Source organism: Rhinopithecus bieti, unplaced genomic scaffold (genome assembly GCF_001698545.2).
Source record: "Rhinopithecus bieti isolate Rb0 unplaced genomic scaffold, ASM169854v2 scaffold_38004, whole genome shotgun sequence".
Classification (NCBI taxonomy): Eukaryota; Metazoa; Chordata; class Mammalia; order Primates; family Cercopithecidae; genus Rhinopithecus; species Rhinopithecus bieti.
The window spans coordinates 460,755-470,380 of record NW_016816095.1 but is presented as its reverse complement, the minus strand read 5'-3'; positions in this window follow the sequence as shown (position 1 = coordinate 470,380).

Sequence of the window (9,626 nt, the reverse complement as noted above, 5' to 3'; positions counted from 1 at the left end):
CCCTGAAAGACACCTCCTTTTTTTTTCTTTTCTTTTTTTTTTCTTTTTTTTTTTTTGAGACAGAGTCTTGCTCTGTTGCCCAGGCTGGAGTGCAGTGGCATGAACTTGGCTCACTGCAGCCTCTGCCTCCCAGGTTCAAAAACTTTCATTGAGAGCTGGGATTAGAGGCACCTGCCACCACACCCAGCTGATTATTTTTAGTAGGGCCAGGGTTTCGCCATGTTGGCCAGGCTGGTCTTGAACTCCTGACCTCAGATGATCCACCCGCCTCGGCGTCTGTCCGAAATGCTGGGATTACAGACGTGAGCCACCGCGCCCGGCCAAACACCCCCTTTAAAGTTAGTAACAGCTCAGTGGTGTAGTAATCAGCAGACCCATCGACACAGTGCAGCTTCACATTGTTTGTCACTGTTGCTAAAACAAGTGAGACAGGTAACTAACAAAGCTTCAGTGCATTGGAGAAGACAGTTTTTGCCCCTCTTGTTTCCTTCATGTGTTATTTCAAGGCAGTTCATGAGAGGACATCTGTGTTGAATGTCAGAGGACCAATATTCAGTCTGGGAAAGTGTTAAGATTCTCTGGAATAGAACAGTGAGCTTGGAAACAGAAATGGTCATTTCTACACTTCTCTCCCTTCCGTGTCTCGTCTCTTAATTTGAAGGGGACTTAATTAGGTGGATTGGGGCTCCAGATGGCCCCTAAGAAGCCAGACAAGTGAGCATAGTAGAAGGTATCTTTTACAATTGACTTTTGCTCTAGCCCAACTGGTGAAAGGGCCAGCACTTTAGAAAGACTTGCCTCGGGACTTCAGCAGTCAGCATTTTTGTAGAGAGTTTTTTAGAGTAAAGCACTTCCAGTGCATTTTAAAAATAAACCTTTTATAACATTTTTAGATTTCTGGAATTATTACAAAGATAGTACAGAGAGTTCTTGGATACCCTATACCAATTTCCCTTGTTGTTATCATTTCACATTAATACAGTACCTTAGTCACAATTAATGAACCAATATTGTTACATTATTGTTAAGTAAAGTTCACCTTGTATTCAAATTTTCTGTTTGTCCCACTGTCATTTTTTGTTGTTCTTGTCCCAGGAGCCCAACCAGGATACTATACTACAATCAGTTGTCCTGCCTCCTTGGTCTTCCTTGGTCTGTGACAATTTCTGAAACTCTCTTTATATTTGATGTCCTCGACAGTTTTGAGGAGTATGTGTCTGGTGTTTTGTACAATGTCCTCAGTTTGAGTATGACTTATACTTTTGTCATGAGTAGGCCAGAGTTATGTGTTTTGGGGAGGAGGACCACAGAGATAAAGTTCGATTCTCATCATATCATATCAAGGGTCCATCCTATTCATTATGACTTATTACCACTGTTGATGTTAACCTTGATCATCTGGCTGGAGGTAGTGGTTGTCAGCTTTCTTCACTGTGAAGTTACTGTTTTTCCTCCATTTCCATACTGTTCCCTTTGGAAGAAAGTCATCATGTGCCGCTTAAGGAGTGGAAAGTTAAGCTCTACTTCCTTAGGGGCAGAGTATCTAAATAAGTTGTAATTCTTTTGTATAGAAGATTTGTCTCTTCTTTGCCACTTATTTATTTATTCAATCATTCTTAGCAGTATAGGTTCAGATATTTATGTTATACTTTGGGTGAGAGTCTATTACCACTTGATTTTATTGCTCAAACTTTTCCAGCTTTTGCACTGAGAGCTCTTTAAGTTGGCTCTTGTACCTGTTTGATGTACCCCCATCATTGTGGTTTGTTCACATGTTTTTGAGCACCTTCTTAACTCTCTGGCACTATAAGAAGCTGTAGGCTCATTGTGTATATTTCCTGTCCCAGTCTTGGAATGAGTCATTTCTCTAAAGAACACTGGTGTCTTTTATTGGAGAATGGTATTAGAAACCACCATCTGGGTGCTGGCGGTGTGCATTACTACTGGGGAGACATTACTTCTAGGTCTTCTCAGCTGACAGAGCAAGGAGGTATATGTGTGTATGCTCACCTGTCCACATACACATATCAATAGATGTTGCTAAATGTAACCACCTCTACTTCTATTAAGCTAAATGTCATGCTGATGTCTCCAACTCTAATGCATTGACATGGATCATTCTAGCCTCCTTTCTTGCTCATCTGTAAGTTCCCCCTCCGACAGTGAGAAACCCGGCTCTCACACCTGCCATCCCTTTGCCGGATTGCTCAATTGCAGTATACACATCTAGTAGGTCATCCACTGCATTTTCTAAAACTGATTTGATACATACGGAAATAGAGAAACAAGTGAAAGTGTTTCTCAGCTTACTCTAGTAGGTGGCTTACTTCATGTGATAGTGCGGTGAAGATTATAAACGTGTTAGTGAGCTTATTTGGCCCGAGTAGAATTGTTCTAAAGAATGTAAGGTTCAGAGGGAAGAGGGGCACTATTAATTTTATTTAAGATGTGTACTTCCTTATGCTGCACTGTTAGAACTTGGAAAGAAGCGATGTTGACTTAGTATACAGACTAAATGTCTGGTGAACCACTACTTCCTTCTCCTGACTTCTAATCTCTGAATATTTAAATTTTTGTCATATTTCAAGGTCCAGATCAAATGGTGTCTCTTTCATAAGGCCTTCTCTGAGTACCCTTCTCTGCTTCCATGCCCTGAGAAGATGGCTTCTTTTCCTCCCTTACGGTAGAGCATTCATCATTTCCAATCCTATGTTCTCATGTTTTGCCTTATAGACAGACTCTGCCCAAGACCACGCCCTCGGCTAAACAATTGATACCACTTTAATATTATTTCCTTGATTTTCTGGCTGGGGGAGCCTCTGCTTGTCATTGTTTCTAGGTGGCCCTTATGAGCTTTGAAATCTTCGGCAAGAAATGGGCTGGGTGTGACGGCTTCAAGCAGGATTTCAAAAATGCTGTGTGCTGTGGTCGGGGCTGCTTCTCACTAAGAAACCTCTTGGGAATGTGCTCCCAGCTACTGCATTCTTTTTGCTTCCATACACCTACCTTATCGCCAAAAAACCTCAACACAAACCGAAACCAAAGAACACCAGAAACAGGAACTGAGCTTTGACTTTTGAAATGTCAAGAAGTTGTTGTAAGATGAGAAGCTGAGTGGGAAGCTTCCAGCCCTTCCTGTTGCAAGCACCTGTGCTGCAGAACCCTGGCCCTTTGCTCTCGGGTTGTGACGGAGCCGCTGTTTCTCCATGGCACCCCTCTATCTGTGTGTGCAGCACCAAGTGGGCGGGAAGTTAAAAGAGGTGGGAAAAGCCACCGAGCAGGCAGCTCAGGAGAAGCCAAACCTTGCACAGTGGAACGGAACGGGCAGTCCATTTGTGGGGAAAATACGAGACGGAGGTCGGGTGCTCTGTGGGGCAGCAGATAAGGGGGAGGCTCTTCCCCGAAGTGGCTGGAGTAGGTATGGCCACGCTCACAATGTGTTTCCTTTTAACCATATCTTAAATCTAAAGACAGCTGACTATTGTTTGTGCAAACTTTCCATAAAAATGTAACAAAAAATTTATTTTCTCTGTCCTGATTTAAGTTTTCTTCCCCCCAACCCCCACCCCGCCCAGCCACATGGTTTCGTTGGGGTTGCTTGTCGTTTCTTTCCCCGCCTCCTGCGCCTTCTCTTTGCCTCTGTGGGATTTTGCTTGCAGCTAATTTTTCATTTTAATGTTCTCGTTTCTCTCCCCCTGTCCCTCACACTTTGAGAACAAGTCCGTGAGTTTGATTTCTTGATAACTTTTTCATATCTTCCTAGAGCAGTTTCCCCAACTGTATCTAACTCATTTTGTAGTGATAATGTGGCTATTTGTAAAGCCTCACTAGGGATGTCTACTATAATATAATACTAACATACTACTTGCTATTACTCCCAAATATTCAAGCTAGTTTAAAAAAAAAAAAAAAAAGCCAGCAACTCTGCTTGTCTTGTTCTGGTTGACTGATGTAATACCAGAAATCTCCCAGGCCTCTGGTTTACCTGAGGTGTTTGGAATTGGTGTATTTGAGGGAATTGCTAAAATGAAGTTGCATGAAGGTTCAGACAACTCGAGCTGGGTTGCAGCCCAGGGTGAACTGAATGACTACAAAGTCAAGTTCCCACTGGGAGATGTAACCTTACAGGTACATTGAACAGGGGCTTCCAAATCCATACTTCTTGAAAGTCTTGCCTCTATGAAAATACTCATCTTAATTTTAGTCATCTGTATGTCCCAATTTTTCTACAGTAAGCACATATTATTCTAAATTCAGAAAACTATTTATGGAAAACTAAAATGTTTAAGAATACAATAAACAGAAGGAGCTGGGGTGTGGTGGCTCGTGCCTGTAATCCCAGTACTTTGGGAGGCCAAGGCGGGCAGATCACTTGAGGTCAGGAGTTCGAGACCAACCTGTCCAACATGGCAAAAACCCTGTCTCCACTACAAATACAAAATTTAGCCAGGTGTGGTGGCACATGCCTGTAATCCCAGCCACTTGGGAGGCTGAGGCAGGAGAATCACTTTAACCTGGGAGGCGGAGGTTGCAGTGAACCAAGATCACACCACTGCACTCCAGTCTGGGCAACAGAGCAAGACTCTCTTTAAAAAATAAAATAAAATAAAATAAAGACAATAAACAGAAAGTCACAAATTGTGACTCCCATGCCTCCCCTCTTTCGACACTCTCGAGCTCATCTGTCTTCTGCTTGGCAAGTGCTTCCTTTCTCCACAGCATCTTCTGGCCACTTCACTCTGACTGAGGCTGAATTTTGAAGCTTACAGATTTCTCGTGAGTATAAAAAGCCTTATTCATTTTTTCGAGCTGTAAATCAATGTTCTTCCTGCTAGCCAGAGCAAAAATATTGTTCTGGTCTCAATAAAGTGCAATCCAGAATTTCTTTTCATTTCTTTTAAAATTTCTTTTAATTTTATTTTTTTGAGATGGAGTCTCGCTCTGTCACCCAGGCTGGAGTGCAGTGGCACGATCTCAGCTCAGTGCAACCTCCACCTCCCGGGTTCAAGTGATTCTCCCGCCTCAGGCTCCTGAGTAGCTGGGATTACAGGCATGCACCACCATGCTTGACTAATTTTGTATTTTTAATAGAGATGTTGGTCAGCCTGGTCTTGAACTCCCAACCTCAGGTGATCCCCCTGCCTCAGCCTCCCAAAGTGCTGGGATTACAGGTGTGAGCCACTGCGCCCAGCCCAGAATTTCTTACTATGAAGTAGGATTAACAGGGGAAAACTTTCAGGAGTAAAGATTAAATGTCATTTCTTCCTTGAGGCACAGAGTAAAAGCCATCATGTAGCAAAGACAAATGAATTATTTGTAGTCAGTGTAAGCTGGTGCTTGATTTTTTTTTTTTTTAATAGAGATGACATCTTGCTGTGTTGCCCAGGCTGGGCTCGAACTCCCAGGCTCAAGTAATCCTCCTGATTTGACCTGCCAAGTAGCTGAGACTACAGGCATGTGCCACTGTGCCTGGCTTATTCTCCTTAATCCTTACTGGAGTATTTAGACATTCTTCCCAAATGGTTTGTCACAACTAACTCATTTCCCTCCAATATCCAAGCGAGAATCTTCAGATGCTTCCTATAGGTCCAGATATCTAGGGCTTGTTAATTAATGTTGTACTTATTAATCTTTATCATAATTTGTAAAAAAGAAAAAAAGTATCTAAATCACGGACTTAAAAAATGATACCCCCAAAAGGTAGTTCATTTTGGAGAATGCTTTTTTAAAAATTTGGGATCTTCTTGTTATCAACTAGGTTTTTGCAAAGGTATATGAATAAGTGAGGTTTAAATTTGATAATGCCTTGAATGCTGCTTTTCCAGATTCAGAAATTAATAATACACTGTTTGAGGAAGGAACCCAAATCAATAGAAAGATGACATACAAGTGCGGCTACATGTATTCTGATGTTTGGATATGAATGTTGCTACAGTAGATAGTTTACGCAGCAAGTACTCAGCACTTTCCTCTTTGCTTCTGAGCATCCCGGAAGTTCTAGCGACACAAAGTAAAAGACATGATCATTGCCTTCTAGGGGATTCAGAAGGGAAGGTCACCCCTGCACACGGAAGAGCAGTGATGTGTCCATGCTGCAACATGCTCGGGATACTGTGGGGAAGGGTTCCAGAACCATTCCGCCTACTCACCAGGTCTAGGATTTGGCAGCCAACACCCTCCCCTGACCTCCGGAGCTCGGTGTTATTGACTTACCCTAATAGGGATGGATCCCGCCTTCCCTGCCTCACGGTGATTTCTGTGAGGGTTAAACAAGAGCCATGAAAATGATGCATGTCAGGTAAGGTGCAAAACCACAATTGTGCTGTTGTGCAGGTTCGGGGGAGACAGAGCTCACTTTGCAATATTTTATTACTAGAGTTTAAGCTGGACCTTTAAAGTAGGGTGGGATATTGGTAAGGGCAAAGGGATTTGGAGAATATTCCAGGCGTGGATAACAAGGGCTTAAACTCAGGAGCGACAAAGATAACAGTTGCAAGACAGAGTACATATAATGGATCTTCCTCTCAAAGTAATGTTTAGCGTCATAAATACTCTATGTGTATATGAGGGGGAAAGGGATTAACATCACATAATTTTTCCAACACAGTTTTGCTATAGAACATGAAAGATGAGCATTGGAATGTGACATGGTAGAAGTTTGTCACGTGTTATTGTTTCATGCCTTGTCTGCAAATGGAGCTGCTACTCCCACCCCCAGCTTTCAATGACTAATTCCTACTTCAGTAGGAGCCCTCCGTCTTGGCTCATTCCCCCTCCAGTCTAGTCTAGTGTTGTCCTATCTCCCCTTCCTTCCTTCCTTCCTTCCTTCCTTCCTTCCTTCCTTCCTTCCTTCCTTCCTTCCTTCCTTCCTTCCTTCCTTTCTTCCTTCCTTCCTTCCTTCCTTCTTTCCTTTCTTCCTTCCTCCCTCCCTCCCTCTCTCTCTTTCTCTCTCTCTCTCCTCTCCTTCTCTCCTTCTCTCTTTCTCTCTCTCTCTCTTCTTCCCTCCCTCCCTCCCTTCCTTCCTTCCTCATTCTTTTTCTTTCTTTCTTTTTGTAGAGGCAGAGTCTTGCTCTGTTGCCCAGGCAGGAGTGCACTGGCATGGTCACAGCTCACTGCAGCCTCAAACTCCTGGGCTGCGGCCATCCTCCCACCTCAGCTTTCTGGCCCCTTCAGTCATTTGAGCACTCTTGTGCTCTTTGCTTTTCCCCATGGACATGTTGTGTGTCCCCAGCTGGATTTCAGAGTCCCCGAAGTCAGGAATGCCTTTCAGTCCTGTGACCTCACAGAGCCGGCAGTGGCTGGCTGTAGTGGGTGGTCAGATAATGACAAACTGGCTTTCCTTCTTATGTTGACTCAGCCCTAACCCTGACAGCCACCCACTTGCAGTTATACTGGTGAGTTTCAAAGTGTCCTTCACAAAATACTGTGCCCGCACTTGGGTAGAGAAAAAGCCAACTGTATTTTTAAGACTTCTGAAATACCTGCAGTTTTTGGGCCCAGCCACCACACCACAGACATGAGTGTAAAGATGTCATGATCTTACTGTGTTTTATGTGTGTTTTGGCACGGTTAAATAACAGCATTAGAACATGAACCTCAAAATCACACCTTTCTGATTTTTCTCTTACTTATTTTGGCTCTCCCTTCTAAGGCCCTGTGTCCACTCCTTGAATGATCAATGTTCCTTAAAGATTTTAAGGCTCCTTTTCTTCTTGTTCCTGGGCCTGTATTTGGATTTTCTTCCCCTCCCTCTTTTTGTGGAGAATGGGGTCTCACTATGTTGCCCAGGCAGGTCTGAAACTCCTAGGCTCGAGCAATCCTCCCGCCTCAGCCTCCCTAAGTGCTGGGAGTACAGGCGTGAGCCACTGTGCCTGGCACTTGAATTTTCATGTAAAAGAATTCAGTTTCTTAATCTCCAGCCCACACTTCCTCCCTGAGTTCCAGATTGAACATCTCTATTTCTTCACGGCCAATATTTCCAGCGAAACTTGCATTTTTACCATCAGAGCTTGGTCTTCCTTTCTGTGTCCCCAGTCTCACCAAAGATCTCATGGCTACCCACTTGCCAAAGCCATGAACTCAGGAGTGCTCCTTGGCCCCTTCATTGCTCTCTTGCATGCCACATGGAATCCATCACCAGGTGGTCTTCGTTTATCTCCTAAGAGTCTCCCGAATCAGCCCACTTATCTCCAGCTCCACCACCACCACCATGCTAGTTTATCTCACCCTTACGTCTTGCCTAATTATTTCAGTGGCCTCTTCCTTGATTTCCTGCCTCATTTTTACCACACTGTCACTGGAGGCATCTTTCTAAAATACAAGTCTAACTGTGTTACTCTCTGGCTTGGATCCTTTTGGTGGCCAAAGTTAGGTCAATTAGATCCGGGTCTTTACTAAGGCTTGCGAGGCCCCCCGCCCCAGTCCCGCCTTGCTGACTCCACCCTATCTGCCAAGGCTGGCATCCCCGTGCTCCAGCCAGGCCTCTGCTCAGGCTCTTTGCTGCCTCCATCACCTCAAAGACCCTCAGCAGAACTGGAACAGCCTTTCCTGCCTCCACTGGACCCATCATGGCGGCTGTTCACTACTCAATCTTTAGGTTTCATGGACCTGGGCTACCAGATATTTGAGCTGAAGACCCTGGCGAAGAGGTTCTTGGATGGGTCCCCTTGGCCCCTACAGCTCAGAGCCAGGGATTTCCTGTCATGCCTGTGTCTTCGGGGTGAGACGTTTAGGTGAAGATGTATGCAGGGAGCATGTCCAGAGCAATGGTTCTCATCAGTGCATGGCGCAGGGCCGTGAATCAGTCGCTGGAGAAATGTTTCCAAAGTATGCATGGTTGGCCTCCAAGGAGACCCTCATCCTCTCAAGATTCTGATTCGGGAAGTCCACCGTGGGGCCCAGGCGTGCATATTTTAACAAAGTTCCGGAAGATTGAGTCTGTTTTCTCTTCCCTGACCCTTTGCCAGAAAAGAAGAAGCTTAAAGCTTGGTGGTGATTTCTGAAATTGGTCTTCAGGAATCAGGGCACACTTTTCACTTTTTTTCTGACTTCTCAGACGTAATCCTAAAACGCGAGACAGGAAGTTGTGTCACAGCCAGGCTGGGAGGTCTCAGATTGAAGACAATTCTGTAGAGACATTCTGTACAACTACTAGCATTCTCCAAGGACCTGAAATCTTAAAAAAAAAATTTTTTTTTCCTACAATTTCAAGTCACCTATTTAAACTGACAACTTCATCCTTAGGTAACTGTAGTGACCATCTGGAGGTGTTAAGGTTTGTACTACATATGAGTAACCTGCTGGCCCCAGCACTCCCCTCTACCAGCACAGATCCCAGGAATGGTTGCTTCTGGCTTCAGTGTCACGTTCGCTTCTGGCTTCAGTGTCACGTTCACCGTTCAAAATGTACCTTCTCTAGGGAGAGAACACCATAGCCAAGGGTACCCCCTTCACAAACCTGGGAAGCAGGTGAATTTATCTGGAGCCACTTTTCTATTCTCTGTCCATCAATTCTGTCTCCTGTACAGGAGAAAAACCAGTAACTGTCTCCAAAAGTTCTCTTTTCTAAAGGTGTATGCCTTATAAAAACCTTCGGTAGGAGGATGCTGGTGAACTTGACCTTCCAC